This window comes from Trachemys scripta, chromosome 1, assembly GCF_013100865.1.
Source record: "Trachemys scripta elegans isolate TJP31775 chromosome 1, CAS_Tse_1.0, whole genome shotgun sequence".
In the NCBI taxonomy this organism is placed as follows: domain Eukaryota; kingdom Metazoa; phylum Chordata; order Testudines; family Emydidae; genus Trachemys; species Trachemys scripta.
In genome coordinates, this window is record NC_048298.1 from 122,693,026 (window position 1) to 122,705,948 (window position 12,923).

Here is a 12,923-nt window from a genome sequence, read left to right on the forward strand (position 1 = left end):
GAGCCCTCCCGATTTTCCCGGACATGCCCGGCTTTTGGGGATTTCCCCCCCGGACGGGGATTTGAGCCCCCAAAAGCTGGACATGTCCGGGAAAATCCGGACGTATGGTAACCCTACTTTATAGAATTAAATAGTGCCAGACCATAAACTGTACATGGTATAAACACGGTGAAGTTGGGACACTCTTTGGTGAATATATTAAAGTATTCAGTCATAAAGCTGATAGTAAAAAAATAAAATAAACTAAGTTAGATGCAAAAGGGTAAAGATATATATTTTTCCCAGGGGAGATTTCCAAAGACGAGAGAGTCAGTGAGGTAGAAAGGTTCATAAAGAACGTTCCTGATGGTAGGAGACACACCAGAGAAACTCCTGGTACCAGCAGTGTCAAGAGTGCGGGAAGGATAGAACAGGAGGAATTGCCCTAGTAGACCAGGCCAGCCATCTAGTTGAATATGCTAGAGTGGCCAGTACTAGATGCTTCAGAAGAAGGCGTAAGAATCACCATAAACTGTCAGTCATGGAACAGCCTGCATCATAGAGGAAGTTTTTTCTTCTAATGCTTGTCAGTTGGTTTATGTCCTGAAGAATGAGCATACCCCGTATGAATTTATCACCATTATAAATACCTTTCAATAAGGATTTCCTTAAATGGCTAATCCTTTTTTAAAATCCTGCAAAACTCCTGGCCTCCAATATTTCTAGTGGCAATGAGTTTCAGGGGTTAATTGTGAGTTGCAGATAGGAGGCTGCAACAAGATGAAGAAAGGAAAGGAGTAAAATGCAAAGCAGTATTTTAATATATATCCACCTCCAACATGAAACTAAGGATGGCTGCACCTTTGTATACTCAGGGTTCTGAGTTGGACACATTTTACGAGCATAAAGGTAGAATGTTCACATGGCTACAGAATTTGAGAAACTTCCCCTTGGGAAAATGGAAAGGAAGTGTCCACCTGACTCAAGGAAGGAAACAATGAGATCACGGTGGGCTGACCATGTAGGGGAAGACAGATCAAGCAGTACAGTAACCTATATGACATTAGGTTAGTTGACTCTCCCATACATAGTCCTATTCTTACACAGTGCCATAGAAGCAGAACATAACTGTCTATCAGCAACAAAGTTCAAAGATAATTTCACAAATGTCACCAGATGTTCATGTTTTTTGATCAAAGTGTTGCAAGATACCTGTGAAAAGTGATTCATGCTTTACAGTACTTATATTCAATAATTACATTCATTGCACCTAAATTTTATTCTGCTGTCACATATTCCCTTCCCCTCGTCCCTTAACTCATAGAAGTGGAGAAGAAGATAAAGGGGATTCTAATCAGCTCTGAGACCTTTTCCTGTATACTCATTTATAAGATGATTTTGTGAGCAGTAAAACATATGGTTGAGGACACTGTATCTCAGTGAATTACTGCCAGGTCCTTTACTTTAGGAGTCAAAAACTTCAGTGTCATTGTCCCCAAAAGAAAATGTATTTAGGGAAATCAGAACACAATTTTGGCTGGGTAATAACTAACACAATGCAGAGCTCTAGGTTTGACTGTGAAAGCCACCCAATATCACATGGGTAGAAGGACAATGTCTCCCCAAAAGCAGAGAAAGCAATCATGGGCAAGAGCTGAGGAACACCCACTAATCTGTCTAAGAAAAGAGACTAGTGGACTTCTTAAGTTTTCTATTATGCCTGGGTAGTTCATCTCCAGTTGACATGTAGGGGATTTATGCTTTGGCTCCTATTGACATTACCGGGCACCTCCAGGAAAGTAGCAGGAGAATGAACCAGCCCTAATGCACTTTTCTGGTGATTACTGTAAGAGACTGAAATTCCCAAAAGTGCCTAGAGATTTTGGGTGCCTTGAATTTTGTCTGCCCAACTTGAGACACTTTAACAGGGGCCTGACTTGCACAAAGCAATAAGGCTGGTCCAACTGGTGGCCTGTGGGCCGAATCCAGCTCACAAGATGATTCCATCCAGCCCTCAAATGTGTCTGCCCCACAGCAGACCCACTCTACAAAATGGTGTATGCCACATGGTGTGACCTTGCATGCACCATATGAGCAAAATCACATTGCATGGAGGATGCCATTTTTCTCTCTACGTGGCCCATGGATGTGCCACACAACTACCCATGCAGCCTATGTCACTGAAAAAGTTGGACCATTCTCCTACTCATTAATATGTCTCAGTTTGGGCACCAAAATCACTAGGCACATCTGGAAATCTTGGCCATTCTCTTATAACCACCACCTTATGGATTTTACACATTTTTGTCTCTGTTTTTATTTAGTTTCCAAAATCTACTTTCACAAAATAACAGTAAAAAAAGATACTGTAAGATTTCTTGAAGTAAAGCAAAGTAGTTGGCCCAGTATCCCTTGTAAATTCTGTGGCTCCGGAAGTAATCCTAGCTCTCTGTGCAACTGGGGACCGGTAGGTGAGAAAATGATGGTAGTAACTGAAAGTCACCACCAAACAATGGGTGCTTGATACTTCATGTGAGATAAATCAATCAATCAACAGGCTCAATCCAGTTCCTCTTGGACAAAAACACATTACCACTTGGCCCCCAGTGCTTGAAGTCTCAGCTGAGAAGCCAAGGATACAAGAACAAATAGTGTTGTTTTCATTCAAGTCATACACAAAATTTATATGATCAGCCAACAGGGAGTGCATAAAAAAAACAAGGAGTATCTAAGTAAACTGACATTTTGGCATACAGTGCTTAAACATCCTGGCACCCAAGCTTTTGCAGCTTAGTAGAGTTAATCACTGTTGTTTAAAACAATAAAATCTATAAGAGATCTAAGCTCCTTGGCACACTGTCCTTTAAGGCTGACCCATGACTAAAGGGATCAAAAAATCAATGTTAGAAAGTCCTTAATGGATTATATGTAAATTTACTCATTCATCTTCCTGGCTTTGTCTGCAAATACCATGAAAAAGCCACAAAATATCAAAAACCTGCAAACCAAAACCCCTAACACTTTATCTAGTCAGCAAATGGGCAGAAGACAAGAGTCAATGAAACAAAATGAACAATAATTTTGAAGTAGATTCTAACATATCGTTAACGGTCTTAATTTCCACCCCAAATCCAAAAGAATCAGAATAAAGGCCCAACAGTGACTGTTTGTATTTTTAAAGTGAGAGTTTAGCACTGTGCTGAAGACACTAGGGATTGACAGTGTGGGAAACCAAAGGGTGACATTTTATTCACCAACATAACCTTATGCACTGAGAAATATCATCAAGCAGTGGAATTGCTGCAAAACCTCTCCAGGCCCCTGGTGCATTATAAAACTACAGTGTACTACAATAGAACCTCAAAGATACAAACACCAGAGTTACAAACTGACCAGTCAACTAGACACCATGTGGACCCGGAAGCAAGCAATCAGGCAGCAGGGGAGACCAAAAAAAAAAGAGAACACCAGCTGTACTGTACTGTGCCTGTATTGCATCTTAAAGGTAGGCACATCTGGGCTGCCTGTTCCCACTCCCATCGCCTACTTGCCACATGGGGGGCAGCCACTTACAGGTAGGAGGTGAAAACGCTGAGTTTCACAGGCATAGCTGTGAGCCCTTGAGCAGGCAGAGCAGCAGCAGCGCTGGGATCTTCATTGCTTTCCTGCGTGCAGTTTCTCCCTTCCGCCTGGGGAGGGAGATAAGCTTGCATGCTCAGTCCCAGCCCGGGGAAAGAAACTTCCCGAGCTCCTGCTGGAGCCTGGCCTGCAGTGAGAGCTGCTGGAGCCCAAGCGCCTGCCTGACACTGTGCTCTGGAGGAGCTGCTCAGTTTTAAAGGGCCACAGCCTGCACCACGTGCCAACTGACACCGCGGTGCCCCAGGGTGCCTCACTCATCACCCTGGCAGCCAGGGGGTTAGAACCAGCTGCCTGTCCCCACCACCCACTTGCGGGGCAGCCACTTACAGGTAGGAGGTGAAAATGCTGAAGTTCGCAGGCACAGCTGTGAGCCCCGCTCCAAGCAGTCCGCCCTGAGAAGTATGCCATAACGTCTTGTTCAGAGTTATGAACAACCTCCGTTCCCAAGGTGTTGTTAACTCTGAGGTTCTACTGTATATGGATTTATGTAGTTCACTGTTGCCAACTCTCACGATTTTATCGCGAGCCTCATGATATTTGGTGTTTTTCTTCAAGCCATAACTCCAGGAGATATGTCAACACACGAGAATCTCAGCTTTCATTTTAAAAAACAAAAATGCGTGTTTAGCCCTGTTGGTTGTGGAGAAAAGCTAGAAAATGTGACCCGAAGGCTCACAAACCAGAAGGCAAATAAAAACCCCAAAGGTATTTTTTTTAAAAGTCAATCCCAAGATTTTAGAAAGTTGAAGTTTTCAATACTGTGATGGATGGTGAGAATATTCTTCAAAAGTGTATTGTGACAGGACAACTCTTGGACCCTGTTGGATTTTCACTAATGCTTGCTTCCTAAGAGAGGAAGCACGCACCAGACCTTGGATCTACTTCCAGCTCTAATATGGACTTGTTGGACATCACAGAGGGCTTGTCTTACACAGGGTCACTTAGAACCACGTAGACAATCCGTGACTGTGCACAGACCATCAGAAAACAGCTGGGGCGAGAGAAGACAGTGGGGCGAGAGAGAGGTAAAATAGGGTGTAGTGAGTTGTTGGTATTCACAAACAGTTCAGCAAATCAGATTCTGGTTCTCTTTTGCAGACTCTAGGGGGATTGCAGATCTCTCCAGAGGTTACATCGTCTATTGGTTTACTCGATCAGATCCAAAAACAAAGAAACTATTTTATAATCGAGAGATGAGGCAAGGCTCACTCACAAAAATAAACATGCAAGTTCAACTGGTAAAATGTTATTCGTATCGATAAAGTGAAACATAAGCACACAGGTAGGTACTTGATTATTAAGCTTTCTTGGTGAAAGAAATTAGTGATGGAATATACAGTATATAATTAATGTAGTCCATCTCCCCGCAAAAGCAGAATTATTCCCTATTGTAAATTTACTAGTGTGATTTGTCCAGACTAGTTTTTAAATGTCCCAGCCAATGGCATTATCACCACTTCCACTATTCCACAGCCTAATCTCTCTCAACATAAGGAAGATTTCCTTATAGTCATCCCAAATGTTCCCTTTTTTCATTTTCCCGTTACTAACACTTACACCTTTACTACTACCCGAAATAATTCTGATTTAGCTATTATTTTTTCAAAAGACTTCAAATATCTGAGAAGTTATGACCTGCCTCCACATCTTAGCTGTTACTTTGCCAAACTAGACACATTTCATTCTTTTCATCCTTCCTTGTATGTTGATCTCTCCAGCCACTTATATTGTTCTTCCATTTTATCTGTCTCTTTCTAGGAATGAGATATCCATAGGCCAGTGCTATATTTCAGATGCAGGAGTCACTCCATCACTCAGTGCAGAGAAAGTATTCTGATCAACAATGGAATGCTTCTACACATGGAACCAAAAGTTGGGTGTCAAACTTTGTTTGCTCTAGTATGCCATTTGATGGCAATGCAGCCAACATTTTTAAACTTGGATGCCCAAAGTTACACACCCCACGTCCATAGGTAGGCACCCAAATAAACTGCCCGATTTGTGCTGAGCCCACAATACTAGATGCAACAGGCTGTTGACATACATTGTCCATTTATAACTTTAAGACTGAAAACTCCTAGATTTAGGATTTTACTATCAATTTTTGTTAAATTACCTTTTTGAGGGGAGTGTGGGGGGACAGATAAGGAAGCTATTATACTCTCCAATGTGAGAAGTCTTTTTAGCTGACTTCACAACATTAACATGCTTCAAAAAACTTAGGTCCTGATCCAGCAATGCAATTAAGCATGTGCTTAACTTTAAACACATGTACAATCAGTGCGTAAAGTAGTCTGGAAAAAAAGTGTGTATTTGGGGGTCTATCAATCTGGGAGCAGGAACTTTTGTAAGACAGTGCTTAAAGTACATCTCTCAGTGACCCACAGCAATTTTTATTATTTCCCCCCTTTTCTAGGCACACTTTAAGCACTATGTGCAGACCCATTGAAGTTAATATGCTTAGCTGAACTGTGGTCTTAAAGCATCCCTTTTCCATTAAGTAGCTTCCTGTGTAGCACAGTATCACTGCATGAATCAGCAACCAGTCAAAAAGTAAAGAGCTGTTTCACAGTCTGTAGGCAAACACACACAGATCCATAACAGCCCACTGGAAGCAATTGTTCTCCAGGACACGTCATGCCTTCATCTCACTAGCAGTTTTGCACAAGTAAGATTCAATCTGTGTGGTACTTACAGCTTTTGTATCAGATTCAGGAATAATCAATGCACATTATCTTTTACACACCATGATGCATATAGCTATAAATCAGGACCATGAAGTAACATTACATTTTTACCAGTCTTTAATCTATCACAGAGACAGATATTTCATTTACAAGAACAAAAGAAAGACCTCTTAAAAATTATGGAGATATTTAAGAACAACAAAAATGTGCTGCTAAATGCTGACAGGATATATCAAGCACTGCCAAATAAATATGCTTTATGGATCTAACTAGAGTGGTCTGCACTCCAAACCCAGGCAGAACATTACATCCCCTTTGCTTTTGTCCCTAATTCCTTTGTTTTCTTACATTTTTCTATATATTTCTTGCAAGTAACCTCAAAAAATACTGCTTGAATTTATTCTCAAAGCCAATTTAGCCCAAATATTTGTATCATCACACCTAGGCAGGGCATTTGTCCTGTTTTGATCCAGAAAATCCTGCTTTTCTAAGGTTTGTCCCCCATCTGGTACTGAGACAAAACCAGACATGGTTTTGTCTGGTATTGGGGAGGGGGGAGGAGAGGTACTACATTGTGAAGAGCACCCCACCCGGGTGGTATGGCCTTGCACACACCATGTGTGTGAGATCACGCCAGCAAGGGAAGGTTTATGCTGTTCCCGGAAGTACTTGAATGGTCAATATTCTGGGGATGCATGAGTGGCCACCCTAATCACACTGCGTTAATGACTAAGGATACCAATACTATTGATCAGCTATACAAATAAATTCAAGAGGCAACAGTCAAACAAAGTCATAACAAGCACTTGGAATGTGTTAAAAAATAAATGAAGAGAAACCTGAAATGTCTTTTAAAGGTTCATAGGCTGGTAATGTTTTTTCTGGAAACAGAGAAACTGATTTCTATAAGGCTGTAATGTATTCTTTATAATCATGTATGGGTTAGAATAGACTAGATTAGAGATTTATGTATGATTTCTCATCTAGATTTTCATTCAAGATGAGACAAAGGATATTGGGTTGTTCGTATCATTCACTCAGCCAGCACATTATCTTTCCTAGCCAGACTCTCCCCATCTCGTTTATAAAACCTAGAGAAGGCATCATGAAGAGTTTGTACATTAGCTGATATTACATATGCAATGGCAAATAGCAGTTAGTCTGGATTTGATGTCTAATTGTATTCTATTGTTGCATCTGAATCAGTTTAAATAAAAATAATCATGATTTTAAAACATAATTTTTAAAAAAAAATCTAAATAATGACTGACATTTAAATCGGAATTTTTGTTTACGTGTTTCTGGTTCTTTACTTTCTTCCTATTTTATACTCATAAATTGCTAAAGAGGATTTTTGCACTTGTTTTTTCAATTAATTTCCTAATTGTTAGAAGAATTCCAGATTTTACATACAGATTGTTGCTACTAAAATTTCACATTTAAATGCTCATTTACACTGAAAACGACACGCTCAGAGCCTCTCTCACATCCTTACTGATAGAACAACACAAACTGAAACAAAATTGAAGAGTAAATCACTCCCACTCTATTTGCACCTACACCACTCTCTGGTACATTGAGCTTCCACAAGTCAAAGAAGGAGAAATGTTTTGACCAGGTGATACTCCATCAGGATCTGCAGTTCTCAGTCAATGGGTCTTAAGCTACTAAATAACTTAGCAGCATTTGAAAATCCCAATCTTTGGCGCCTAAATATGGCTTTAGAAGCCTACATTAGGGTCTACTTTTTTATTTTAAAATGACAAGACTATGAGAAAAGGTTTTAATTAAAAATAACAATTGCCGTGCAGGATGCATCTGTTATTGGGTGTTAAGCTGTTATAGCTGTTAAACCAAACGTAATACAGTTGTCCTTCATTCACTATTAAGAAAGAATAATGGTCTGCAAGACAAAGGCACACCAAAGGCCACTCAGGATTTCCAATAACTTGGAAAGTGGGGGTTTCATTGAGTATTGTTTTGGGGGTTGTATATGTGCGCACACGAGAAGACACACACAGCCTGGACAAGCCGGCTAAAAGGAGCTTGGGGAAGTAAGCAATAACATTATCTCCTGTTATTTTTGGTTCATCCTGTGTTCAGGGAAACAGGACTTTGCACATTCTTTATAAATAAATAAGTTTGCATCAAAGGTACTAGATTCCTCCATCATTTTCTCCTCCCAGTGGAAACAATCCAAAGGGCCCCAAACTTTGACTAGCTTCTAAGGCCAAAAAGGGTAACAATGCAAATGCTTATGTACATGCTTAACTTTAACCACCAGTAATCCTACTGGAGTCAGTAGGACTAGCCATGTTAGTAAAGCTATATATGTGCTTAAGTGTTTGAAGGATCAGGGCTTTCTTTTTTTTCTTTGCTTATAGCAGTTCTGTAAAATTCAAATACCAGTATCAATACCAATAATGGCATTAAAAGGAAATGGGAGCATTTATAATTTGGCTGATTATATACACCTCTACCCCGATATAACGCGGTCCTCGGGAGCCAAAAAATCTTACCGCGTTATAGGTGAAACCGTGTTATAACGAACTTGCTTTGGCCTCGAGCATTTCTGTTATTAACAGTCAGCAAACATGCCTGGCCCTGCCCCCTGACTGACCCCTCAGAAACCCCAACCCATCCAACCCCCCCCACTCCTTGCCCCTGACTACGCCCTCCAGAGACCCTCCACCCCTAAGCCCCTCTGCTCCTTGTCCCCTGACCCCCACCTCCAGAGATCCCCCCCGTCCCTAATCACCCCCAGGACTCCCATGCGCTATCCAACGTCCTCGTTCCCCATCCCCTGACCGCCCCGCCCCCAGAACCTCCGAACCATCCAACCCCCCCTGCTCCCTGTCCCCTGACCGCCCCCCAAGACCCTCTGTCCCTTATCCAACCCCTCGGCCCTGGCCCAGCACCCTTAACATGCCGCTCAGAGCGGCGTGTCGGAGCCAGACACACTGACCTGCCGGAGCATGCAGCCCCACCTCCCCAGAGTGCTGCTTTACCACATTATATTCAAATTCATTGTATATCGGGTCATGTTATATTGGGGTAGAGGTGTATTTCAAAATAAAGTTGCAATAGCACAAATTTTCAAAATTATTTTACAAAGCATCAAGTTGATTTATATCACTCATTTAAAAAAAGTGATATAGTTGCCTTGATTTAGATCATTCCACCATGATTTGAACAGTTTATCACGTCTTTCAGGAGCTGTCAGGACTAAATCAGTCGATAAGTTGGGTAGGGCAAGCCTGGACCCAGGTTCGAAGCCTTGGAAGGGCGTTTTGTGTGAGGAAATGTTATTCATGGAGTTTCCCCTCTATCATCCTCTGGGTGGTGAGGTGAAAAGAGGCTGTGGGACACAGAAAAACTGTCTCCAAAACTAGTGGGACCACGGGATGCGCGTGGAGACCCTGCATTGGGTCTGGTGCCCTCCTCACCACACAGCAGCATGGCTGCATTGAGACTGCTCCAGTAGGAACTTCTCCTGTCATATCACATCATAAATAGCATGCAATCATATAATTAAAAGATGGTATCACAACTCATATGCACCAGGCATTTCCTAACTTTTGAGTGTCTGACTTTGCAACCTCAATAACGCTCTCAGCGTAGGTTTTGTGTGAGTGTATAATTTCCTAGGTTTATAAAAGAGCAAACAAATTGCACCACGTGGCATCATATTGACACCTACATATCATCAGCAGGGTTGGAAACTTTAGATCCAACCCACAGACCTCTGTCACTTCAGCTAACAGAGAAACTGGTGGCAGTAGTAGATTATCATCCTCTATGCGGAACAGCACTAGAGGGGGATGAGACGCACACTTTGCCAGTGGGTTTCACAAGTGTTTGCTGACAGGAGAGGAATGGTGAGACTCACAAACCTTGGGTTCCATTCCAGGCTCTGGAAAGATGCATGGTTTAATGGGCACCAACTCTTTTGCCCATTTCCCCCACACTTGACCTCTTCTGCCCCTTCCTGTCCAGCCTGTCCTTGTTTCAAATCTTGGCTCCTTGTCCCAGTCCCATTCTCCTCACCTAGCCAATCCCAGTTTCTACTCCTCGGGCTTCTCATCCCAGTCCCAGTCTCCCCATTAGGACTTCTTGGCCCAGGCCCAATTTCCCCCCACCCGTTCTAGTCTCCTTGCCCAATCATTCCCAGTTTACCCTCATCCCCAGGTCCTTCTCCCATTTGTCTCCCCCACTCAGGCTCCAGTTGCCACCAACCTCACCCAAGTTCTCCATCCCCCCCTGGCTCCCAGTCTCTCCCCCAAGCTCCTTTCTCCAGTCTCTTTGCCCAGCCAGTCTCAGCTCTCCCCTGACCCCCAGCTCCTTGTCAGATCCATGTCATCACCCCCACTCCTCCACTGTTTCCTCCCTGCCAGATAACTCGTCTCCCCACACTCACTAGCTCCAAGTCTTCCCCTCCATCTTTCTCTCTCTCTAGATCCCTATCTCCTTGTCCAACCCAGTCTTGTCAATCCTCCCAATTTCCAGTTTCCTTCTATTACCTCTACCCCACAGCACCCTGTACCTATCTACTCCCTCACCCCTCACAAGTCCCGCTCTTGCCGCTTCTGCATTCAAATCATCCAGCTTCTGCCTCCACACTGCCTGGGCATCAGCAGGGAGGGCACTGAGAGCACAGAAGAGACAGCCCTGGTGCCCAGCCCCAAAGCACAGAACCCCAGAACTGCAGTTGCAGGGAAAGTTCAGTCCCCTGCTGGAGAATCCTTAATGCAGACAGAGCCTTTGGGGAATTTAGCTGCAAAAACCTAAGAAAGTCTTAACTGAGAATGTGTGAACTGCGATTTTTCAAAAGGTTTATGACTCGTTTAATTTGATTGGACTTACACAGGGACAGCAAAACACACATCTCACACACAAAAGCCATTACACTGCCAAAATTGAAGTCTGTTCCAAAGTATGGGTTGGTCAGGGCTTTTCAAAAAAGGTCACCAGATTTTAATATGGGCAAAACAATGTATTTTTCTCTAGTCTCACTTTCAGAATACATTCAGCCCTAGACAGACACTCTGCATGGCAAATTTCAGCCCAAATTGTTGAAGTTTGGTAAAGTGAAAATTAACTTAAAACAGTATCTTATAATGGGAAATGTCCAGCAACCTTAACAATAATAGGTGGCACTACCAGTCCTGCCTACAATATTTATCCAGACTGAAATTACAAAGGGACTATTGTGTTTATCAGCACACCACTCAATAGAAACAGCAAAAAAACAACAACTTATATATGATATGGGTTTTTATTTACAAAGTACCTGACATTTTAATTTTCACTGGAGTTAGTGCTTCAGAATTATTAGACACAAAACCCAGACAAAAGTAAAAACCCACTCCCCCTTCTCACATACACTCAATCATTTACAATCTGCACCTGATGCCCCTGGAATGCAGACGGGAGCCCACATACAAGAAGGCACAGTTCTCAGTAGCTATGGCAACTAGACTCTTGGCTCTAAAGCCCTAATGAAGCCTCCAGCGATGATGCAATTGTGAACTGGCTTGTGTGATGGGCAAAGTTCAGTCATTAACAACAACAAAACCAAAGTCAAATTAGGTTTAATTTCTATGGATGTTAATTACCTAAAGTTTTTTCTTTTTGTAATAATAAAGCTGACATAGAACAATAAAACTGCAGCCAACTAAACATTGGCTGTAGGGTAGCTTGTTTTCCCAGGATTTTCCATGCTCTGATAAACCAAAATGGCAAAAAGCTAACCCTGTGGTGTATCTCCAGCATGGTGGAGTGGCTTCTTCAAGAATCCCAACAGGGAATGAATGAACGAGAGCTGTGGTCCTCAGCTGGAACTGCCCTGGGAACCCCTCCTTGCCCCCCATTTGACATTAAGGAAAGGACAGGGTGTCCATGACCCTCCTGCGAGAACCCATGTATGAGAGTCCCAAGAGAAAGGACATAGTTATCTCTGCTCCTGCAAAACTCTTAAATGTGTTTTTAACTTTAACATTTATTTCAGTGGGATTACATATAACATGTGTTTGAAGTTAAGCACATGTGTTAATGTTTGTGGGATCAGGACCTTAGATCACGATAGAGTATCCTTTCACCGCACAAGCTACAGAGAGTCTTTGATGATGCTTTAAAGATATTCATCTCATATACACCCTTCCCAGCCTAGTCAGGGGAATGGTACCCAAAGACGACCACCAGAAAAGAGGCTTGTTGCATTAAAAAAAAAAAAAAAAAAAAAAAAAAGACAAGAATAACCCACTCTCCTTTGATCTGTTTGTTCCTAACTAGGAGATCAGTCTTACTCAGTGCCATCCACAGAGGTTGAGAGTGTTCACATCTTGCAAGAACAGGCACTACACATCTTTCTTACCTCTAGGGACTGACCAGTTCTGATTTACTTTGACAATGATGTATACACAAAAAATCCCCCACAACGACTCCAGCTCTGTGAGGAGAAATAGCTTCCCCAGTACAAAAGGTCCAGTAGATCTGCAGACCACAGTCCAATATCCCAAGTCACTACCTAGCGTGTTGGTAGTTTCCTTGGTCACAGAAGGGTAAATCACAACTGGAACTACAGATGTACCTCTAAAAATAGAAGGTGCATGGAGATGT

The 12,923-nt window shown here is 42.4% G+C and overlaps 1 protein-coding gene across 2 annotated transcripts in view; it reads right to left on the bottom strand.

The window, feature by feature from the left end:
• KIAA0930 (KIAA0930 ortholog) overlaps positions 1–12,923 on the bottom strand; it is a 145,668-nt gene that overhangs the window by 26,213 nt on the left and 106,532 nt on the right. The window lies entirely within an intron of this gene.